Below are 21,957 nucleotides of genomic sequence, written 5' to 3'. Positions count from 1 at the left end.
TCAAATTATTAAAGTAATTGGCGTTTAAATGCGGGAAAATGTAATTATTGTGACAATTCAATAATAAAAATGAAAGGCCTGGCTGTGTAGCCGGGTCGGATCCTCCACGTAATTCTCATGACTATTTATTTCATCAAAATCCATTGGAAAAGTTTTTATTTGTATATTATATTATTCCGTTTTAAAATACCTTCATGATCAATCAAAACAAACATCCTGAGCCTCAACTAGTGTGACAGTATGTTAAAATCATGAGTGGATTAGCGCCGAGTTTCTAAAACGAAATCACGGCTGGATTAATTCTATGTGACATCAGCTCGTCTGCAGCTCCTAAGCCATATTTAGTTGACGATCAAATAGCTTAACCTGGCCAGTCAATCCCATCCTAATATTCCACTAATCTGTCCCCAATCCAAACTATAACAGAATCAGCATCAGCCGTTTGTTGTTTTGTACTTTTTTTTTTTTAATTTATCTTGCCGCTATTTTTTTTTTTTACAGATTAGATTTCACACGCAAGTGCTCAGTCTAATTCCTACTTGTGTTTTCCTGTAAATATTCCCAGAAAATGTAAATACTCAACACACACCTAATCGAAGTCACATACCTAAACACACAGGATTAGTGATTTATCATTATCATCAAGTCTCCTGGAGTCTTGATGTCAGGGAGGTCAGTAAGGTTCTTACGCTTTACAATAAGCGGGCCATGTTATTCATTCGGCATTTGAAGAGCACTTTACTTGATGAAAACATACAAATACAAGTGAGTACAACCTCCCGCTGTACTTGTTTGTTGGAAGCCGGGCCTTAATGCCTTAATCAGATCAGTTCTCGGTGAGCGCCGAAAAATGACGGTTGCCGAAAAGTTGAAAAAGAATCGTCAAAGTTTTGAAAAGAAAATGACGACGGGAATGTTTTAAAAGTGACAGCATGATACCCTGCTGGTGTTAATTTTACATATCAAATATTTATCTGGAGATCCAAACAGGTTTGATTCAACTCAGCCAGATTTTCTTTTTATTTTATTGGCACATTTTGAGGCCAGATGAACGCTTAAGTACATTAGATCAGAATATATACAAGCTGTCAATCAAGTTTGAATCAAACGCCAAATACTGTGCAGAAAAAAAAGTGGAATACCGAAGAATATCCAACTTGTAAATATTTTTTTGAAGGTTGACTTCAATGTTGTGCTAAATGTCAGCTAATTACATGTTTCCTCCCTGTAAATACATGTTTGACACTTTGATGAAATAGTTCGAGCTTGTGGATCAATATCTCATGATGCCTCCCATTACGGTTTCATTTTTCAGCCTGATGGCTGCATCATGGGGGTCGGGAGTCACGAGGAGTAGGAGTAGGGGGGGTCCCCCCATCTGCGCCATCTGGGGTGGCTCCCGTGACCCCATTCGCAATGCTTTTGTCCAATGAGTAAAGGCCCTGCTCCAAAGTCAGCGGGCCGTGTCCCATTTCATAAGTCATACCGAAATGATCCCGATGCTCGTTTCTCCCTCTTTATTTTTTTTTTTCTTCTATCTAAGTAAATCACTAATGTTCAATCAAACTGAAAATGTTCCCTTGTAACCTTTTCACATTTACTTTATTGGTTTTCCGGCTTCACTCAATTTGTCAATCTTCCAAATCTCATACATTTCCTTAAATCCCTACTCCTCCTATATACGGCTACGGTTAATACAAATTGCCGGACTGCGGGTCCAGATGACCCCAGCTTGAAATGTAAAGGATTGCCTTGCGTCCGAGTCGGATTTTCCCCGCAATCCTTATTTTTGTCCACCACAACTGCATGTGGCTGCAATGTAGGCTAACACTTGGATAATTCGGCCATGTATTTTGAGCCGGGACTTTAGGCTTTAGTGGATGTATGGAGACAACAAGGTTCTAATCAGCAGTAATGTGATGACCGGCCATGGATTAGTATAAAAGGTTTGATTGCATCATACGGCCCGAAACCAATTGAGTTCTAAATCTGCAGGTGCTTATGTCGCGTGTGTGCTTGCATATGTTTAGCACTTTGTAAATCAAAGCAGAATAACAAAAAGATCAATCGGTGACATTTTCAATTGAGCCCCTTCATTCCCGTGGATCGTCGATACCTATGACTCAGGGAAAATGTGTGGGAGTGATTTATTTAGGTGTGACAGATGTGTCTACAACGCACCAATCTGCCGTGGGTGATGAGATTAGTCACATTGGACACCTCTCTTAATTCTCCGTGTGTGTGTGATTGGAGTGCTGGTCAAGACATGCGTGTGTATTTGTGTGTGTGGAAGATAATCCCAGTGAGCAGCTGTGATTTAGCCTATGGAGCATCTGGTCAGGTTTTGTTTATATAACAGAGCGCTGACCTCAAATTAGCGGCAGTCGATAATGATGATTAGGTCAGGAATAATGACGATCGTTTTCCGATTTCCCTAGGAAAGGGACTTCATCGTGACAATGGCCTCCCGCTTATGAAATATCTCCCCGCCTCTCTGAGCCCCGGCGGTCCCTCATCAAATCAAGAGCGAGCTAATACCTTAACCCGGACCCTCATTTTTTTAAACTTTATCAGCTGTTTTAAATTAATATTGATTCCGGGTGGCACGAGTCACAAATCAAGCCATCGACTGGTCGCGCTTTCCGACGCACCTCCATCGCTCTGGCAAACGTGGATTGTAAAAAATCCAACACCATACAACTCGATTAGCGGCGGCCTTTTGTAACCCGCAGTTAATTGCCCTCTTTTATCTCCTTCGGGAAGTAGAAACAGACCCATTCGGTTCTGTCCGACAAAACGTTGCTCATTGGTTGGTGCCTTGATAATGGCTATGATTTAAAAAAAAAAAAAAAACGTGTAGTATTATCTCTCGTTGGGAACTCGCCCGCTTTGAAGTGTTTTTTGTGTGTGCGCATGTTCACAAACATCTGTGCAGGCTTGCACCCTTAAGTACTATATGTTCTCAACTTGGTAATTGGATTACTGAATTCCTCAAACGCCACGACCGAGAGCCCCCCCCCCACCTCCCCTTCGACTCCCCTCGGAGTGCTATTTTATGCCTCCTCAGCATCCTCCCCGCGTTATCCTTTTGCTCCAATTCTAACTTTCCCCAAGACATTCTCAATAGAGGCAGTCGATTTTTTTTTTTTTTTTTTTTTTTTGCAAGGAAGCGCTGACAAGTAGTTGCAAGTAATTCCAGTTCTCTGACCCATTTCCACAGAAAAATAGCGAGCGAAAAAAAAAAACCTTCCTCGCTTATATTAATCTGCTTTCGTTGACCTACGCGAGTCAAAAGAAACATAAAAATGCGTGTTTCATTTGACGTTATCGTGTTGTATGAACACCAAGGTCACAACGCTGCTCTTAAGGTTCCATCTCATTTATCTTGAAGGAAAATAGTGCAAATGTATCCGCGATCGTCGCTCGCGTGTTTTTTGATTGTGCGAGCTGGTGTGTCGCGCTCTCGCCGAGTCGGGGCCAAGGGTAATATCCGTGGCTAAATCCAAGCGAAATAGGAGTGGAATGATTTAATAAGAAGACTGGAATAGAAGGATGGAGAGGATGGATGAATGTTTTGATCAGAGCAATAAAGAACGACCCCCCCGCTCTCCCTCGCCCTTTTTTTTTTTTGCTTTGCCCTGGGCTATCTCTGTAAATGTGTGTGTGTACGTGTCGCCCGGGCAATCCCGGTTCTTACGCGAGCGACGCCGGGGATGAGAATGAGGAGAGACAGCCAGGGGAATAGTGTCGAAAACACAGAGCGGACTACTCCATTCAATCAGTATGGAGCTGAAGCTAGCTCATCTGCTCTGCAACAATGAAGCGGTCACTATGAATTAGAGCCACACTGAGATTCGGGAGATGGAAGCAAGCATGACACACACACCAACAATGTATTACCATGGCCACTGCTCTCTTATTCCTTTCAGTTTTGGCCTTGAAAGTAGTCCGCCTTCAAGGCCGGTCATTGTCCAACGCTGCCTCGGGCAACTCGCTACACGCATTTAGAATTTTTCAAATGCGCTCTCCCAATAGGTCAACATGCTGCGTTATCAAGGTGAATCAACGAAATAGTCGCATGTGTCCAATTCAATTCTGAGAAAATATGATCTTATATTGAAGCGAGGGTTGGCATAGGTCATGGTGAAATACACAGGTGTGAAAGTCCAGGCCCGGGGGCCAGATACGGCTCACCGGATTATTCTAGGTGGCCCGCAAAGACAAATCATGTCAATTCCAAAATTTCAAATTGTTTTCACTTTTTAAAAAATAGTTGTTAGCAATTTTGATTACTATTCATTTTTTTAAATCATTTTTATTTTTAAATATTTGATTTCAATAGTTTGTTTTTAAATATTTGAACAGTTTAAAAAAAACACCCTTGGGAAAATGCATGCTCGATTGAGTTAAGGTCTGGGGATTGACAAAATAATTTTGGGGAAAAAAATCATCCAAGTCAAGTTGTCCTTTTGGGCTTGTTTATGCCGACTCTGTTAAACGTACACAAGTTGTGAGTGTTTGTGCGTGCGAGTGTGTGCATGCAGTTAATCTGTTCAACGCATTGTATATATTTATCCCGTGGGATGAATCCAGGCCATGCAACTGATGAGTCTTGGATTTAGCCTGATCAGTCTGGGTTGGAGGGAGGAAAGGAAGCAAAGTGAGGATGAGTCACTGTTATATCAGCCACTGGCTAGCGGCTTAAACGGACGCGTAAGCGCAACAGGCTAACCCTGTTGACTCCACGCCGCTTTAATCTTCACAAGGGAAATGGTCCACGCCTGAGAACCAACCGGGGGGTTAATCAAGTAAAATGCAACCTCATTAGCGGGGATACGGGGTGAAGACAATTAAAAGGCATAATGAAAACAACAGATCACCCACAAATTAACCACGTCAGCGGCACAGTCAAGATGACGCTTGCGGAAGATAAAACTGGAAGAGAAATAATCCGGGCATGAAAAGATCAAATGTCAGCAGGCCACGCCCACTTTTTTTTGCTGTTTACAATTTATTTGCGTTCGTCCTTTTCGGGAAATCGCCACATACTGGACATACTTCCCAGCATGCTTTGCGTTCCTCCAGTCCGGCACTGTTAGCATTTTCATCAGGAAATCATTGCTCACAGACTAACTCAAGAAAAAAAAAAGGAAAGCAAGAAAACAGCCGTTTACCTTAATTTGCAAGCCTTTAAGGACTTTTAACTGCAGCGCCACCAGTGCGGAACCGTGCTTATACTGAGAATATGAGCTCATTGGAAGGTTTTATAGCTGCAGAGTCACTGTGGTCTTAAAGACCAGCTGTTGGCGTGCCTGTTAAAACTGTTTACACCTGTCACTCATTCCGAGTGTGCACGTAAGAATATCCAGGAAGCGGCACTGCAAGCAACCTCGGAAAATCTCAAACTGATTATTTTCCGAAATAAAAACAAGCTTCGGAATTACCGACTAAGCATTTCCTGTATCGTACCTGAGTGTATTTCATAAACAAGTTGTTTATCATTAGCAGACTCCGCAGGTAGCACGAGGTGAGAGGAAGCCTCGATGACTTCGCAGAATGAGCACGTTAATATGTTCACGGAAGCGATTATGTAAACGCCGTGGACGGACTTGAGCAGAAAAAATGACAACCAACAGGCCTGAGGATGATTCACGTTATAGTCTGCTCCCTCAGATGACCTGCTTGGCCATGAAGAAACTCAAACTGTTCATTTAAAAATGCCGTACAGCAAAAAACAGGATATCCCATCCTGCCCTGGTGTGAGGCCTGTTTTTTTTTTTTTTTTTTAATCTTCAGTGACGTAACAGCACTCAGCAGCCTGTTTGTTTGACCTACTTTCTCTCTATCGGCTCTCATCATCTGGCATCGGAGGGGGAAATCCCATGGTTCCATGGAATGGGGTGTCACACCTGAGCCTGGTGATTAGTGGCGCTAAACACCTGGAGACACGTGCAAATACGTCCCCGCCCGATCCCCAGGTTGGACGGCCGCTGACACGAAGGATAGATATTCCCTCGGATGTCATTGGGCGACCTGATTCATCAACGCTTGTCCGTTGGAGATGCGTTCCAGCAGATGTATGCCCTCCAGCTAGAGTCACACTGTGTGTTTCTGGAGCCCACCTTTCCGGCCCTCTCAAAGGATTAAAAATCGGGGTCACAGTTGCCGGGGTGTGCAGAGGATTACAGCCTCCATCCATCTTTTTATCACCCATCATTGCTTACAGCTACTCGGGGATGTTTTTGGGGGTGCGAGCGTTTCATGTGGTGAATGATACCCGTTTTTTTGGTGGAGGTAGATGATGGGGTGTGGCGGATTATGGAGGGAGGGAGGATAAAATGAGGATGGGGTTGTCATGGAAACCAGTCGTCGTGGAAACAGACCCCCCCTCTCTAGACAAGGGTGGGCAAAATTGGCTCATGGAGCTTACTGCTGAGTGTGTGAATTTAAATGAGGCCACACCCATAACACACACACAATTAGTAGGAGCGACTCTTATACCGAAAATGGCCACTGATGTTTTTTTATTGATTGATTTTATTCCAACCACACACCACAACCTCCGCTTTATGCTCAACCAACAGCTTCAAAAGCGTATTATCTCCGCCACATGTCAATGCTGCAAGAGCATACGAGGTGAATCCAGTATGCGTGCGCCGACCCTCATCCCGGTGAGTCATAGCGGCGTCCCGCTTATAGAACAGCCTGTTTCTCCTGCCTGAGTGGTTGCCTAGGGAGTCATGCGGCTATACAATGCGTCCTCGATTCAACTCCACTCAACTAAGTCACCTCAGATGAATCCCAGACAAAATATTGTCAATCCTCTTTTATCTAATATTTCTCCCCTTATTTGATAGGGTTTGTTTTGATTTTGAAATGGACTGTATCTGGCGAGCATCACATGGCAATCCAATAAAAATAACAAAAGTGTTCCGCCTCTCCTCGTGTAGCTTCAAATCCATCTTGTTCAGCCACACCAAGTCAGCATGCACATATCTTGTTTTGTTTCCATTGGCTGTGGACTGATGTAAACTCAACTGTCCCCATTTCCCCTTCCCATGCCTCCCTCCTTCCCGTCTTCTGCTTCACAACACTCCTCCCCTCATCACGTTGCCCCAACCACACTTTCCCTCCTGCTCCACACCCTTTTTCACAGCCAACATCCTTCCTCTGCTATTTATTGTCTTTCCAATCTTCTCTCTCGGCCACCACCCCTCCCTGGAACATCAGACTTTCGGTGAGGATCCCAAAGGATGGGGGTGACGTGAGGTGACATTATTAACCAAAACAAAGTGGTGAGGGGAGTAGAAAGTCTGGTGGAGGGAGAAAAAGGGGCAAACGGGGTCAGAGAGCTTGGGGGGGGGAAGGAAAAATAAGTGGGTGGGGTGCTTTGGGATAGTTTCCGCAAAGTCTGCATCCACTCACATGCTCCCATGGGGATGAGCAAGACTGTGTCCCCCCCCCTCCTCTCTCCGTCTGCCTCTGAATGTTTCGTACTGATAAAGTGTTTGTGTCCAAAACAACAGCAGTGAGATAAAGCTGCAGCGCGAATCATCAGTAGACTCTGTGCTGCTTGAGTTTTATATGCGTGTTTGCTCATTTCATACTTGATAGAGATTAAGTGGCTGTTGAAACTGTGCGGCGGGAGGGCGGGCGGGCGGTACTCTTTCTTATCACAGCAATGCATTAACTCCGTTTTGTGTGTTTGTGTCTCACCGTGTTGTATTTACGACTGCACGCTACTTGCACCCGGGTGTTTGAAGTCATTATGAGTCAGAGATACTCGGTCAAGGTGACTCTGCACACTCAGCATATTTCCAACGGCATGCATTTGGATTTATATTGCATTATGTATGTATTCCAATGTGAACAATACGTCTTTTGTATAGCTGCTCCATTATGCATGTTGTCTATTATGCATATTTTTTTTTCTTGTCTCCAAGTTATATTTACATTTGTGCATGTGTGTTTTAAGTCCTTTCCACTAACTCTCTCCTACATAGGTAAAAAAAAAACAGTTTCAAGAATGTATGTTGAGCAAAAGGAATAAAATCACACCTAGAGGAAGATTTTTTTAAATACCGTATTTTCCGCACTATAAGGCGCACTGGATTATAAGGCGCACCTTCAATGAATGGCCCATTTTAAAACTTTGTTCATATTTAAGGCTCATAGAATAAATAACGTTGCTCAAATGTTAATGCAATCACAATATAGTAACACTCGAAATAGTGAAAACAATAACAATATATTAATAACTCAACGTTGCTCAAACGTTAATATCACACAACACACAAAATAAACACGTAAAGCTTACTTTAATAAGTGAGTCCTCATCCACGAATCCACATTGGTCCATATACATGTAAAGCGCACTGTCGGCTTTTAGGTGTCCCTTATAGTGCGGAAAATACGGTATATATAATTTTTATAAATACATAACATGGAGGCAGAGTTAATCCTTAGTTTAAGTTTTTGTGGCATATTTTCTTCCAAAACTCAAGTGATCTGATTTTAGTGACTTTTGACTTTTACGTGCCTGCTCCAGAATGTTAACGCTGCTCCTGTTAAGATATTTATGGGCAGTTTTGAATTTATATTTAGAACCTACTATATATCGCAGCCATCTGGTTGTCACTTGTCAAACTACAGAGACCGACCCCGAAGTTGCCTGTCTAGGCCTTGTCACTGTGGGTTTCACATTCTGGGTTAGACCCTGATTTGAACTCCCCGTGCTCCACATTAGCAAAAAAATATCACGGCCAAAAAAATAAATTATGTAGAAGGGGTTTTGAGAAAAAAATGAAAACATCAAACAAATAAAAAAGAGAGAACTGCTCCACCCCTCCCAACCCCGCCGCTACCTTTTCACACACATAAAACGTATTAGTCCTTTGACCAGCCAACTGCAGACTCGATCAAAACAGATTAGTCTGGAAAAGGATGAGAGCAACTAGGACAGGGAAGGAGTTGTTTGGCTCACGATGACTCCAAATTACAATTGAAGGTAACTGACATCCAGTTTGACAGTGAGTAGGTGGCTGAGTGAAACCGGTTTCCTCGCAGTCTGTCATGGATTATTGGATTAACTGTCGAGTTTATGCATGATGAGAGTTGAATGTGTTCACTTTTACTTACTTGATATATCGGTGCATGTACTTAAGCGCGATAGGCCTGAGGACTCTTAAAAAAAAATAAGGTTTTCGCTCAAGATGAATGTTTTAGTGTCAAGATTAGTCAAAGGTTTTTGGGGGGGAGGTTTAAAGCATCCTTGAGTACATCAATAAATCAAATTTATCTTATATAGATGCTTGAAATAACCACATTAAAAGTAGCCTACTGTAGAAGATTAAGGGAACACTGCCAATAGAGGATCCTTTCGAAAACCTGACACCAAGAACATAGTGGTGACGTCTGTTTCCCATTTTCAAAAACCAATTTCACGTCTCCAACAGTAAGCTGTAGTTTCAAAACCACAATGTTACTTTTGTACCCCCAAAATATGACGGCTTTAATATTTTGGAAGTTCGTAGGATTTGTTATTAGAGCAAAACATCCATCTTGGTGTCTGATGAAATAAAAAAAAATGGAGTGATGCATAAATAATTCAAAATCCTTTATTTTTTCTCTTTTCACATTTAACACATAGATTAACACGGTAGACTTGAGCCTCCCGAGTAGCAATTAACAGTTGCCAGCATTGCTAACAATCACTTTAACCAGAGCCCAATGAGAGCACTCGCACCTCTTAAGTGTCTCTCCAGCCATGTAACGAGCTCTGTTCATTAGCCAACAGCCACCGTGCTAATTATACCAGGGCAGTGGCGAGGGGAGCTTGTCCAGAAACTTACTTTGTCCAACACGGGGGTCACAAACTAGACCATCTGTAGTCTCAAAGGGCGACACAACGAGCCCTCAGGCCTGTTTAATTAAAGTAGTTTGCCAATTATCTTCAAAATAATCACAAAAACGATTTAAGATATTTTATTTTAGCCGTATCTTCTGCTAATATTCTTGAAAACTGCATGTAAGGATTATAGACTGCTCTCAGAGGCCTCTTGAGGACAAATCTTTGAATATCAATAAGGTCATTGTGTGACATTAGCAGGACACGAGGACCTTGACATTTGCCTACCCTTTCCTTTTTGTGTAAATAAAGGATACTATAGTCTGATAAATGCAAACCGGTTTCAAATGTAGATGTATTATATATTTTTTTGGGTGACCCTCTGAGGTCTATCTTAAGTCCCCTTATCTTTTATGAATTCTGGTTTGGGGTAACTCCCTTGAAAAAAAAAAGGTACATTTTAGTTTGTCCTACTTCTATCTTGTTCCAAGTAACAGTCTGACTGCCACATATATATTAAAAAAAAAAAACTCCATCGTCTGTCCATTTTCCTTTAACCCAGACATGTGTGCCACCGTGTCCGCATGCACATGTGTTTTTTATTTGCTTGTGTGTAATGCGAAGAGACAGCTCAATCTGCTCCCTCTAATCGCGGGGATACCGAGGCCCCGGGAATAAGACACATCTTATTTCCTGTGACATGGCTGTAACTTCCTGTTGGCCAGTTTTCATGGATTCCGACCCCCCGACCCCTCCTCCCCCCTCCCACCCTCTCCGTTCCTTGATTAGCTGATGTAAGTGTGTGAGCTTTTGAGAAAGCGTCACTTCATTGGGTTCCTGATAGCTTGGCTGAAAACTTGATTATAATGACAAGACTCGGATAGTATCACCGGAAGGGGTGTGTGTGCGTAGGTGTGATTGTGTGAGTGAGAAAAGTGTGTGTAGGGTCGTGTGTCGGTTGTGCTGGTACGACAATTCAGAATTCTGCAGCATCTTAAGGATATCGACCTTTTTGAAATTATTAGACAACTATTGTCCTTCAATGTATTAAAATAAAAATGCGTGGACATATTTCCAGTGAAAAAGCTCTCCGGGGTTTAGAACGGTGAAACCATTTTGAGTTATCTCTCTCCCTCTGCCCCCCACACACACTCCCCCCCCCCCCCCCCCCCTCCCACTTAAAGCACATCTCCACCTTGTTATCACCCCGCAAAGCCAAAAAGCTGTGTTACCATGGCGATAGCTTCCCCGTTGGAAACCGAAAATGTGCGACTTGGAGGTGCCACAGTGATTTCCATAGCTGCCTGAGCTTGACGCCATCATTCACAACTCGGAGAGCCGCACCTGCATCCCGGCGTCATTATCGAGGCATGCCCTTTACAAATGGCACGTTTTAATTCATTCATTCGAGAGGCCGAGCAGTGAATCTACACTCTTAATAAGCAGTTAGGCATTAATGAAGACTATCAAAGCACCGTCCGGAGACTATTTTCATCAGCACCGTGAAAAAAGTCTCATTTGCCTCCGTGGCGCCGTCCAGAGGTGTGACAGCTTTGTTTCATACATTAAACGAGACAAAATGTCACATGAAAGTAGTAACGGGGACACATCACAGCCGAATATGATGCAAATAAGAGCAGTCAAGGATGGAAGGATTGTAAATGAATGTCCTTGTTGCCAGCAGTAAAATGCAGAACGGCAGCCATGCAGAAATCACTGCAGGACGGTTAACGAGGGAAATAATAAACGGCATATAAAATGATGTCACAAAGCCAGTGACAAAAGAGAAGTGGGCTAGTTACATTGAGGCTTTCCTTAACACAGTATTGTCAGAATCAACTGTTTATAAATTATTGCTAAAAAATACAATAATGATTACCAGGAATTCAACAAATATCAATAAAAATAAAATATGACATATGTGCAGGTTGAGTTAATTAAAAATTCAATATTGGCCTTATATGTAAATGCTTTTTTTGTCTCAATCTGCCCCGTGATTGGCTGGTGACCAATCCACACAGCACCCCGCCTCTCGCCCCGAAGTCAATTTAGTTCTGATCGGATGCTTGCACTTGAGCTTTCCTCTAAAAGCACTGATTTTCCTCTATCCCCTCTTTTCAGAATGAGAATTTCCTGCTGCTTTAAATGGTGTCTTACAAACACCATCTGCCCACACCCCAGTCGACTCCGTATACATGAATAGTGAACATCAATTAACTCGTCTCAAGTGTTCTCACATCGGAAATCGCACGGCCACTCCCAGGAAGTGTGCTTGTGCAGGTGGGGGAAAGTGGGCTTCATTAAAGCTGTGTTGGATTTACATTTTTTTTTTTTTTTTTCGGGGTACAAATTTATTTCTGGGGAACACATGGCACCCCTGACATCAGACGCACTGGCTGAGTAATTAAAACAAGCTTGTTCATGCCTGGCTTTTCATAGAACCTGAAATATAATATAATATAATATAATATAACATAATATAATATAATATGATATAATTAATATAATATAATTGATATAATATAACATAACAACATAACATAACATAACGTAACACGTATAACATAACATAACATATAACATAACATAACAACATAACATAACATAACATAGCAATATAATAAATAAAATAAAAAATAAATGTACATGCAGTGATAGCGATATGGAGATGATAACAAAAGAGATGCCGCTGCTGAGGGTGTAGTTTAAAAACTTTTCCCCTATCATATCTGGAGCTTACAAGGCAGTAAAGGGTCTAAACGCCCGAGGCTAAATGTTTCGAATCCATTCTATAAGTGACTTAAAACATCCACGGGCCTTATCACAAGAGTCCATATGTCTTAATGTGTGCATGTGTGTTTACGGCACCACACCTACACATTCCAACCTGAGACATCCATAAACGGGGGAAGTCATGCCAGGGATTAGAGAATGGTATTCCCAAATCCCAGACACGGATGGCTCGGTCCACCAATCACGCGGCAGGCAGCGCTAGCCTCCCGGTGAGCCATACAGGGGAATCCTGGAACAATACCAGTCGAGGCTCTGCCTCCAGGGGGAAAGGAATCTTGCTGTTGTGGTATTTAGCTCCCCACCCCGCACAAAAAAAATAGTCGATTTGAGAGGAAAATACATTTCATAGAGGATTGCGTTTGAGTTCTACCGCTGTCACGTCAATTTAACTTGAACGCCCACACATGCATGATGCAAAGACCCGCTTCCAAAGTATTCTGAAGATTGTTTTTCTACTTGTCAAATTGGAATAGAATCGTCCAAAATACATGTGGGACTGAAATCCATTCTATTCTGATGCATGTTACATTTTATCGGTATCAATAGTGACGTTTTGCTTTTTTTTTTTTTTTTGATCCAGTTATGTTTCTCTTTTCTTCAGTGTAGTTACTGACTTTCACTACTATTGGAAAAATGAGCGAGTGATGCTATCCCGATAACAATACACGTCTCCAGTCAATACTCGAGGAAAAAAAAAAAAAAAAGGGTAAACCTGGAAACTAGAAGGCCTGCGGTGTTACAGTAATGAGGTCAAAACCTCATACATATTGAACATATCATTTCCAGCAGCACTATTTTTTTTTTTTAAATCTTACCGGATATCCTTGACCCCGCACGTTTGCCCCGATGCTTATCTTTGGCTCCTTTGGGTTAAAATAAAGTCGAACTATTTTTTTTCTGTGTTGTTGTTTTGGGGGGGCCAAGCAAAGCCGGGTTGGTGTTTTATGAGAATCATTGATCGTGAGGGAGGGGGCGCGCATTGATGAGTCGAGGCGAGGCGGCGTTGTGAATGAAGCAGGATATAGTTGGCGACCCAGGGGGAATCACAACATACTCCGGTCTGATCTCCTGCAAAGCTGTTTGGAACCCAATGCTGTCCGCCCTGATAAATGTACTCCATCGCTCTCTCCTCTTGCTCCCTCTTTCACTCTGTTTTCTGCGCCTGATGAATGCAGAGAGAATCAATAAATCTATTCCCCTGCTGGATACCTGATAAAATTTACAAGGACAAGCTTAATAAATTACTAATGGGGTGGCCAATTAGTTTGTGTGCTTGTCTATGGAGAGCGTGTGTGTGTGTGGATTTGATTTTAAAGTCCTGCCTGGTCATTTGTATGTGCACACGTGTCCGCATTTCCACTATTGACTTGAGTTCAACATTTCTGTACTCACGTCAACGAATGTGAGCAAAAATTTGATCCTCGTGAATTTTCTTTTTACCTTTAAAGCACAGGTGTCAAACTCAAGGCCCAGGGGCCAGATACGGCCCGCCACATAATTTTGTGTGGCCCGCGAAGACAAATTGTGCATCAAATTCGTGTGTCATTACTAGAATTGCAAATTGTTTTCACTTTTAATCTTTTTTTTTTTAATATTTGACCAGTTTTTACTCATCTGATTTGAAAACGAGTTATTTGTCTGTTTTGTAGCTTATACTGTATATAATAATGAAATAAATGAATAAAAATGAGTTTGACACCCCCTGCTTTAAAGTCATCATCGCTTCAAATATAAAAATGTCTTTATGGAAAGATGTGACCTTCCTTTCAATGTTGATTAGGCCTCCGAATGACATTGGCAAACGTCCTTTTAACACGAAGGTGACGGCTCGAGACGCTCGTCATACCTTTTCTCTCTTGCCCCCCCTTATGTCATCTTTTAAAGATGCTTTTACTCAAAAACTCTGCGTCCTCTCCACAGACAAGACTGTAATTATTCTACATTTGCATGATAAGTATGTCTCCCCATGTACTCATTTATGTATGCATGTATGTACTGTGCTTAAATGCACATTAGCCTCAGTCTGGCACGAGCGCTTTTCTTTTATCTCTCTTTAAAAGACAGGAAGAGACAGTTTTTTTTTTTTTGGATGCAGAGTCTGGTTCGGCGTCTCTCTGCTCTCCATGTGAGTGTTTATCATTAGCCACTGTCAGGCAAGAGAGCTTTGAAGTGGAGTCAGGGATTCGCCCACGATGTGGAATGCTTATGACACTTTGGTGCTGTTTGTGTTTTTTCCGCGTATATTTTGCGCGCTTTCCCGTCAGGATCAACCCTGCAATTTCTTTCTACTCTCATTTGTGATATTTGGGTGAATGGCACTTTAAAGCATCCCCTCATCACTTAACTCCGATGTGTGCCATTTGCAATAATAACAAGAAATATTCTTTTTCCTTTTAATTTAATACTTCTAGAGAGCTAGGGAGTGTTTTTTCCTCAAGAATGCTGTTAGCCGCTACCCATGCTTCACCGAGTCCGCTGATAGAAAGATGCATGCGGTAAAAAATCCAAACAGCGTAAACGAGTGTGGCGAATGTGTACGCCTTGCGATAGGCCTTGCATGTACAGTATCTATACGATGCGCCCCAAAAGGTTCACGCGCCGTTAAGCATACGCGAAGGCAAGCAGACAGAGAAACGATTTCGCTTGCGTCCGACCTCCCAAGGCCTCATTAGCTTTGGAATAAGTGTGCGAGCAGCGAAGCGGAACCGGCATGCATAGTGAACGGGCGCACAGCGGCCCCGACGTCAACACGTGATTGGCCTGGAAGCTCGCCTCGTTGGGGCATTCAGGTGCGCCGTGTAACAGAGCGACGTTTATCTTATCAATTATGGATCACATTCATGAAGGCTCCACGTTGGTTTGAACATCTCCCTTGCATTTGTATTTTTTGGACCATCCATCCATCAATCCCGGTGCACCTTTGAGTCCGAAAAATACGGTAAAAGTTACTCAGCCAGATGTTCGACTGTTCCTGGCACGGTGCGCCAATAAAACATTGGAAGGGCGAGTGTGATCCTGTTCCTGAGGTTTTTTTATTGCAGTCGGTTCCCAAACAGATCTCCGTTTATTTCTGGAAGGAGATGATTCGTCTCATGTGCGGGAAAAGTGTGGTGTCGTCAAACCCGAAGAAAAGTGATGTTAATGGATGAAGTCTTTGCTTAGTAATTTGAGCATATTATCAACAATGGAAGGGTGTTATTATCCACGGTTTGATCTTGAAGCAAACTCAGCACTTTTCGAAACCACTTTGGTCCTGCTGGCTTTCCATAAGATACAAACAATTGCATAATTCCCATAGATGTATCGGGGGCCTGTATTTGTGGCATTTCTTAATCCCACATTTTCTTCGTTGAGCATCTTTGGGTCTTTGGAAAGATGTTAGATAAATATTTTCAAGTACAAACAGGGAGCCAGGAGGTTTGGCATTCAGTTCGGTTTTCATAACTTCATTCACGTTCAAGATAGACATACCTGACACCTGACAAATCAATCTCGACTTCGCTTGGCCAATGTTACGCAATTCCGAGCGAATCATTGAAGTTGTCGGCACTCATCGACAGGAATGACATGACGCTGAGCAAAAGTGAAAGAGCGGATGGGTCAGATGGCAAATCCGATCAATCGGAAAGATCCTCACTGTCTAAACGAGTCCACCGTCTGCACCGCCATCACCGACTGACAGTCTTGATAACCATCCTAATAACAGGATGGCCGGTTAATAAAGCATACTATAAATGATTACCTCCGTCATTAATCCATCTGAGTGTTAATAGCCAACGTGAATGCGGCCACACGTGCTTTTTGATTAATGCCGCTCACAAAAATAGAACCAAACGATTCCGTCGGAAAATGGCGGTTCACCTGGAAGACTTTGCGGGCGAAATGAAATATTTGCTCTCAAATCTGTGTAATCCCCCCGCGGCGGATTTTACATGGAGCCTGCTTTGTCATTAGCTCTGTTTTGACCAGATTGCATCGTGTCCACCAATTTCATTTGGGAAATCTATCTCTATACGGCACATAGCCTCCTCGTGGCGGTGCTGGAGGCTGTGCCTGTTAGAGTGTGGATGATGACAGAGCTGATTCAGACTTTATAAATAATAGACTGATACCGGAGGTATCACCTGATGAATATTGCATTTTCATTTCTGCTGCTCGCCCGGCCTGCCTCTCTCTCGCTTTTCATTTTTATTCATATGAGCCAGTAAAAATATCCGCTTTGACTTTGACAGTGTTTTACGGCTTGCATAAAAAAAAAAAACATACTCACAGGAATATATATTCTTTATCCTCTGCAAAAGAACCGTCTTCTTTGTTTTTGTTTTTTTTGATAACTGTGTTATACTGCCCCCAGTGGCCAAGTAATAGTGTTAATTTCCTTATTAAAAAATATTCTGCTTTCAACTTTTTCGTTGAGCCTTTCAAATTTGGCAAGGGAACTGAGAATGTTCCGCACGGTGCAAAGTATTTGCCTCCTGCTGGGAAGTGTGGTGCGAACGGGCGGTAAAAAAAACCAGAATAAATTAACACCTTCAACAGATTATTATAGAGGAAGGTGTTTGCTAGAGTGGCACCGACGAACATGTGTGGACTCGTATCACTTCCTATTTACCTGCAAGCCTCTCTTCTCTCTATGCATATTATTAATTTTATAGACTTGTATTTTTTTGTGATGATATGTCTCCATTTGTGAATATCACAGCAGTGGAAACATCTTGTGAGGTACGACGAGGAAGAAAAGGGAGAATCTTAATCATCCAATCAGGAGGAAGATTAGAGGGCTGGTTGGATGGGGAGGTGTGGTAGAGCAATTTAGGGAGAGGAAAAATATTTTTTTTTCCTTTCGGTTAGCAACACAGCAGCCAATCACAAATCCAGACATGGAGCAAAACAACTTTATTCACCAATGACCCTGACTGGGTTTGTTTGTGAGTGGGTGTGGAAGTATAGAGGAGAATCAGAAGGGGAGGGGTGGAGAGGAGGGGCAAATCTGCCCGTGTGAGGGATTTTTTGGCAGCTACCCAATCTGTGTTTGTTACAAAATGAGCAGAGGGTTTATTTTAATTTGACATGGTGAGCAATTCTGGAGTGTGCCGCTCTCTGTGCAAGCAATAGGGCCCGTCGTGCGTGGCCATGCACATACACACTTTAGTGAAGTGTGCATCTTTTTGTGTGCGAAGGAGTTTGAGTGACAGCTCTGACCTTTTCAATATGCCTGTTAAACCTGAGCTCTTGTCCCAGCGCAGACGTGCTTGTGTCAACTCCAGCATTACTACATGAAGGTCAAACTCTGTCTCCAACACACACGTCACGTTGTTTCCCTCTCCTGTAAAAAAAGAAAAGTGCTCTTTGCCCCTACTAGCATGTCCAGGCAATTACCACATCATACTGATGTATCGTCACTGCTGTCCTACCGGGCAACAATTGTGGATTTAGTCCCATCATATATATATTTTTTCCTTCATTTGCTTTTTCTGTTGTTGCCGTGGTCACCATAGCTGCTTTTTATTCCTTTATACTAAACGCTAACTTCTGCAGAAGAATAAATTCCACACTCGTTAAAGTTTGATCAGATTTAGTAATGGCGTACAAGCCCTCGCATACTAAACACTTCCTCGAAAGAAAAAAAAAGGTGCGGCATATCACAAGTAATATCAAATCTAAATAGCTCCGCTGCTCTCTGAACCCAACGATGGTGCTCACTGATGGATAAATTATGAAATGTGTGAAAAAACGGTACGCGCCTCTCCGAACGTGCCCGTGAATGTACATGCTCCCATCAAGCGTGCGTACGATGATAACGTGCACTTGTTTACATCCAATTCCGCCAATGCTTTTTTGTATGTGCGTGTGTAAACCTCTCCCTGGTGTGCTCATCGTACCGGGGTGAAGCTTACAGTCCATTTGTCCGGGAGCACACTGACCATTAGCTAGCCGCCATACATAATGTATAGCGGTGACCTTTTTGCACGCTGCACCCTAAGGCCTATAAGCCATTGTTTGGTGTTGTATTGATTTTTCTTTTTTTTTTTTTAAACCCCCTTATAGATGGAGACGGTGATTTGAGGGGAGCGACTGAGTGCAGCTGTGTCTGCTGAAAGGAGAAGGGGAGGGCCGGAGCAATGGAGTGGAAAGAATTGAAAAGGCTCGGCGGGGAGACAGCACATACCTTTAACCCCCCCCCTCCTCTTCTTGGTGACCGCTCTGAGGTTAGCTCTCTTATGAACGACAGGTCATGTTCAATGGTGTTGAATGTTGCGGGCCATATAAATGCCAGCCATGCACAGCCCATTAGACAGAGTGGCGAGGCTGCATGATAAACAATTCTCAAGTCGCTGAAAGGCTTCTCAACATTCATCGAGGCGCAGAAAGGTGTCTGCCCCCCCTCTATAATCTTCTCCAACATTCTTTACGTCCCTTCTTCTCCCATTGACAACTAAAGTGGAGATAGCACAAGACAGAAAATAGCCTCGGAAAAGTGTCCCGCGGCGATGTTAAGAAGCTGTTGGCAGGTGGGAAGATTTTCGATTCACTGTCACCGAGGAGGATGTCAGACCTGTTGCAGACGCTTGAAATTCTGGGAAAAAAAAAAAAAAAGATCAACACGTTTCCCTTTGACACTATTGCAACAAGCTTTTCAAACTCACCTATTTGCTGTTAAAGTTTATTTACAATATTTACAAGAGCCTCATGAAAATTTAGTGAAGACATTTCACAAACATGACTCAAAATGTATCGTCAAAACAAACTTAGCGGGCAGATCACTCCAGTAATGATTCCTGAAAAAAATTTGGTGAGTGTTTTTAAATTGATGTGCGGCGTCCTGCTGGGATTCGCTTGCAAGCGGGTGTGCATATTTGTACACCGTCTGCCATCATTGTTGTTCCTCATCTTCCTGGCCAGTAATACTTTTGATGACTCCTTTTGTCTCCCGCTGTTTGGTTTGTTCCCATTCATCTTGTCTCTTTTAAAAAGATGGACACAGGGAGGAGGAAAGGGATTGAGGCGGGAAGGGTGAGTGGCTGCGGCTAACAGAAAAGCTTCGCAGCAGGCTTTCGTTCCATTCATCAATGTCAAGATTTCAATCACAGCGCGACATCTTTAAAAAAAAAAAAAAAAATACTCGTCTTTGCTCGCTCGCTGAACAAAACCGAGATGAAGTGAACTTAAATGCAAAAGCCTTTTCCTTTTAATACGATTTGCAGCCGGTGTTTCCTTTTTAAAAGAGATGGCATATAATATAATAAGAACGAAAAAAGCTTTTTCAGAGCAACTCTTGTCGGCCTTGAGGTTTTATTATGACTGTGATTATTACTTTTAAAAAAGCTGTTTTTTCCATCATGCATTTGAAAAATGCCCATCTGCATTAATGGCATTAAAAATATTGTACACATGAAAACACATGTTAAGTGCTTGCCGGGAAAAAAAAAAACCAAACCCTGACCCTATGTTTTTTTTTTTCTCATCAGCCCTTCTCCTCGTGTCAACCAATCAGCTCTCACCATCCACTCGTACTGTTCAGGTATGTTTTTTTTTTTTTTTGGAACCTCCACTTAGCATCATGATTCATTTCAGACTCTTATCATGTTCAACAAGTTTATTTCAAATTTCCGACTGGATTTTGAAATCAATTGCGCTTGACAACTAGACAACTTTTTCTTTGCACATGCCCCATTCTTCTCCACTCATTGCTCTTCCTTCCACTTGACATCATTATTTACATTCTCTGCGTCCATGTCATGAATGCTGCTTGTCCTCTGCGCCACAAAGCATCCGCTAGTAGCTGTTCGTCCTCCCAACGACTGCTCGTCAATGTAACGTCCTTGAATAGAAATGTCTTTGTGAGCATGCATTCATGTTGTCATTTCTGGGTCCCTTCCTCATTTCGGCCTCCATATGGTATACGCAGATAGCGTTCTTCGGGTCGTGTCTTGGCTCGGCTTTAATTAGTGGATTTGCCGCTAATAGATGGAGCTAATTAAGAGGGATTGGAGTGCTTGCACACTTCCCGCTGTTTTCGATTGTGTGTGTGGAGGGGGGTGGGGGGGCACGTGTGAGCTGACATGGTTGGGTCTGGTCGCGGTTGACGATGGATGCTGTCACCTTGGTAACCGTGTTAAATAGATTCCAGAGGTGGGAGCCAATTAGACATAGACATGCTATGAAAATGGCAGGACAGATTCAGGTATGCGCTTTTTCGGCTCGGTCACTCACCCCCCCCCCTCCCTCCCTCGCCCCCTCCCTACACACATGTGCAGACAGCATCTCGCCTCAGGCAGTGTAGATATGACCGTCATAATCACATCACCCCCCCCCTCCCCTTCTTCAATAACAATAACTCTGCTCAGGGATGCAAATAATCTGTACGTCCACATATCTTATTATTGCAATCAATAATAACGAAGCGCGCACACACACGCACGACAATAACACCCCTGTCACCCTAATGAGAAAGTATGGCCCATTATTATGCATTGTGTATTGTTGTTCGAGCGGGTTTCAGCACCATTTTGAAAAATAAAATGGTGATCTAAAAGGGGGAAGGGGGGGTCACAGGGCGAAGCAAGTAATTTACTTTCAAACGAACTCATTCCGTCCACTTTTTTTCCTTCTTCTCTGTAGTCGGACTCGTCATCAAACGCTATGTGATTGCGAAACACTACCCGAAAAGTGTAAAGGGAAGAATTAATGCATGCGTGTTATTTTGATTCTGCCGCAGTGATTTTTTTTTTCTCCCAAAAGCAAAGCGGTGACCCATAAGCGTTCTCTGCTTGCCCTTGGCCCCGTTCCGATGAAATGAAAAGAGTGCTAAAGCGGACTTTGTGATAACACCACCTCTGCCCACACTCAGATGTGGATGAAGACTTGCAAAAGTGACTTTGGATGAGTTCTTGTTTATATTTTTCAAATGTTGATAAGTGTGTGCGGATGATTGGTGATTTGGGCCAGGGTGTCTGTTAATGAAATCCTTTGTGCTGCTCTGATTGGCTCATCAATCAAACACTAGCTCGTATATTACCCAGAACCCCTTTCTGCTCTCTCCAGGTGGTGGATTACTGCAAAAATATAAAAGAAGGTGCAAAACAGGATTTTTCTTTTTTAATAAAACCACATGGGGGCAAATAGTTGAGAACTTGAAAGCACATATTTGCATTTACGCTAACAGGAACTACAAACAGCCCGCGGCACCCCTAAAAGCTTTACGTCAGGGGTTTTCCCGCTGTCATCTTAATATCCAGGAGACAATGAGTGAATGCATCATCTGCATTAATTTCTGCTTGATTCAAAGTGTCGTGGTTAAAGAGGGCAAAAGGAGG

The 21,957-nt window shown here is 42.8% G+C and overlaps 1 long non-coding RNA gene across 10 annotated transcripts in view; it reads left to right on the top strand.

The window, feature by feature from the left end:
• Positions 1–21,957, top strand: part of LOC148380022 (uncharacterized) — a 199,698-nt gene that overhangs the window by 14,772 nt on the left and 162,969 nt on the right. For 8 of the 10 annotated variants that reach the window (XR_015855111.1, XR_015855110.1, XR_015855112.1 and 5 more), the window contains exons 3-4: positions 18,689–18,849; positions 20,110–20,162. This is a non-coding gene — a long non-coding RNA (uncharacterized LOC148380022). Of the gene's footprint in view, positions 1–6,564; positions 6,672–8,901; positions 9,008–18,688; positions 18,850–20,109; positions 20,163–21,957 lie in introns of those variants that run through there. The other 2 variants (XR_015855118.1, XR_015855117.1) reach the window with 2 other exon arrangements.

Source organism: Syngnathus floridae, chromosome 21 (genome assembly GCF_059516105.1).
Source record: "Syngnathus floridae isolate MCC-2025c chromosome 21, RoL_Sflo_1.0, whole genome shotgun sequence".
In the NCBI taxonomy this organism is placed as follows: Eukaryota; Metazoa; Chordata; class Actinopteri; order Syngnathiformes; family Syngnathidae; genus Syngnathus; species Syngnathus floridae.
The sequence above is the reverse complement of the archived record's forward strand: the minus strand, read 5'-3'. Positions and strand labels throughout refer to the sequence as shown.